This window comes from Neovison vison, chromosome X (assembly GCF_020171115.1).
Source record: "Neovison vison isolate M4711 chromosome X, ASM_NN_V1, whole genome shotgun sequence".
Taxonomy (NCBI): domain Eukaryota; kingdom Metazoa; phylum Chordata; class Mammalia; order Carnivora; family Mustelidae; genus Neogale; species Neogale vison.
In genome coordinates, this window is record NC_058105.1 from 112589354 (window position 1) to 112592347 (window position 2994).

Below are 2994 nucleotides of genomic sequence, written 5' to 3' on the forward strand. Positions count from 1 at the left end.
CCTTGTGTTCCCTCTCTTGCTGTGTCTATCAAATAAATAAATAAAATCTTAAAAAACAAACAAACAAACAAAACCCCCTTTTTTTCCCTATTAAAGTAGTCTCTTCAAATGGCAAGAAAACACCAATTCTGGGCCTGATTTCTGATGACTTTTGACCTGGATTTGATAAAATTTTGCAGAAAGTCATGGGTCCTGTATTGAGTAGTTCTTTTAATGTTATACGATGTATAGTCTTTAAAATGACCTTTCCCTGGAGCTGGGCAATGGCAGTGGTATGGTGCTGAGCACACACTGTGCTTTACAAGCAGCAGTGGCTGGGGAGGCACCCCGGCCATCACAGCCTCTGTGCTGGTGTAGCCACAATTGCTCCCTCTACTCTTCCTCTCTTTGCTAGCATCGTGGCTGATCAGCTGACGAAAGAACACATTGCTGAGTTCAAGGCAGCTTTTCCCTCTTTGACAAAGATGGCAGTGGCGCAACAGAGGAACTTGGAACTGTTATGAGGTCACTGAGTCAGAAGCCAGCAGAAGCCTAATTGCAGGATATGATCAATGAGGTGGATGGTGATGGTAATGGCACCATTGAATTCTCAGAATTTTTGACTATGGGGGCTAGAAAAATGAAAGATATAGACAGTGAAGAAGAAATCCGTGAAGTATTCTGAGTCTTGGCAAGGATGGGAATGGTTGTTTCAGGGTAGCAGAACTCGGTCATGTCATGACAAACAGGAGAAACACAAACAGATGAAGAAGTAGATGAAATGATCAGAGAAACAGATATTGATAGAGATGGACAAGTCAGCTCTGAAGAATTTATACAGATGATGACTGCAAAATGAAGACCTACTTCCAACTCCTTTGCCTCTCCCAGAAGAATCATGTGGAATCTTTTACTAACATCTTGCAAAAAAGTTCATTTACCCATTCTCTTTCTACAAAACAAAACTGAATGTCAAAAGTGCCTTCTGTCTACACACAAAATTTGCATGTATTGGTTGATGGTCCTGTGCCCTAAAGAGCAAGCTACATATCAGTTTATGATACAAACATTTATACTACCTTAATGATAAGGAAGCACTTAGTGGACTCCTTGCAGTTCCATTTGCTTATGATTAATACACTATTTGGCCTTGCCAGTTTCTCATGCATGCAGCTTGACAATTGAGCATAGTCAGGCATTTGACTCAAAAATGAAAAATGAAAAAACCAAATTTGAAATCTATTCAAAAGGGGTCTAGTTCAGTTTGTTAGTATGTATTGTCATAGCTGGTTTACTGAAAATAAACATTTAAAATTGGTTTACCTCAGGACGCTGTACAGAAAGATGGGTGATGGATAAACTGTCTAGATGTAGCCCCACTTAGCAGGCCAGCCCTCTTGTACTTCTGTGTGTCCTGACCCCTGGTGATGGTGACACACATTCAGGTGGCATCCTGCATGTGTTGGTTTAGCATTGTCTTTTTACCAGAGTGAAATGTGTGTCAGGCTGTCACCATTCACACAAAAATTTTAAAAAGAAAACTTTAACAAGAGAGCATCTTGGGACTCTCTGTTTTTAAAACCCTCTGAACTATGATTTGGTGCCAGCAGAGTAGGCTGTGGCTGTGGACCTCAGCACAACCATCAACATTGCTGTTCAAGAAATTGCAATTTAGGGCGCCTGGGTGGCTCAGTGGGTTAAGCCGCTGCCTTCGGCTCAGGTCATGATCTCAGGGTCCTGGGATCGAGTCCCGCATCGGGCTCTCTGCTCAGCAGGGAGCCTGCTTCCTCCTCTCTCTCTGCCTGCCTCTCTGCCTACTTGTGATCTCTCTCTGCCAAATAAATAAATAAAATCTTAAAAAAAAGAAATTGCAATTTATGTCCATGTCAAGTTATAGATGCTCGTCTTTTTTTTTTTTTCAATAAAAAGACCATTAACTTAAAAAAAAATAAAATAAATTTTCCCTGGATTCCCATGGTGGGTCATGAAGTTGGTTGTGTTGAAATAAAATATGAAATTAAGAGAACACTTGAAGGAGTTAAATTTGACAATGGAATAATAGCATAAGCATTTTAAAATAAGCTTTGTGTTGGAGAGGATGTGTAGAAAGTAGAACCCTCTTACACTGTTGGTGGGAATGCAAGTTGGTGCAGCCACTTTGGAAAACAGTGTGGAGATTCCTTAAGAAATTAAAAATGAGCTACCCTATGCCCCTGCAATTGCACTACTGGGTATTTACCCCAAAGATACAGATGTAGTGAAAAAAAGGGCCATCTGTACCCCAATGTTCATAGCAGCAATGGCCACAGTCACCAAACTGTGGAAAGAGCCAAAATGCCCTTCAACGGATGAATGGATAAAGAAGATATGGTCCATATATACAATGGAGTATTATGCCTCCATCAGAAGGATGAATACCCAACTTTTGTATCAACATGGATGGGACTGGAGGAGATTATGCTGAGTGAAATAAGTCAAGCAGAGAGAGTCAATTATCATATGGCTTCACTTATTTGTGGAGCATAAGGAATAACATGGAGGACATGGGGAGATGGAGAGGAGAAGGGAGTTGAGGGAAATTGAACAGGGAGATGAACCACGAAAGACTATGGACTCTGAGGAACTAACTGAGGGTTTTGGAGGGAAGAGGGGTGGTAGGTTGGGTGATCCTGGTGATGGGTATTAAGGAGGGCACATTTCGCATGGAGTACTGGGTGTGGTGCATAAACAATGAACCTTGAAACACTGAAAAAAAATAAAATTACAAAAAAAGAGAAAATAATAAGCTTTTATCTGCTTTTGACCTTGATTTTATAAACTTTTCATTAGTTTTGCCAAGCAGAATTTCATATTGCTAGTCTGCTAGTGGTTCATGGTTTAACTAAGGATAACCTAATTGAAAATAGACATTTCAAAAGAGGGATAGGATTGAAGCAAACAAATGAGTGGTATTACATATGTATGTAGTTTGTTTAAAGATTTACCCATGGGAGACATTTGGGGTGTTTCCAGGTT

At 40.3% G+C, this 2994-nt stretch overlaps 1 pseudogene; it reads left to right on the top strand.

Annotated features, from left to right (window-relative positions):
- The first annotated feature begins 263 nt into the window (after window positions 1-263).
- Window positions 264-838, top strand: LOC122896704 (annotated as a pseudogene).
- The last annotated feature ends 2156 nt before the right edge of the window (window positions 839-2994 follow it).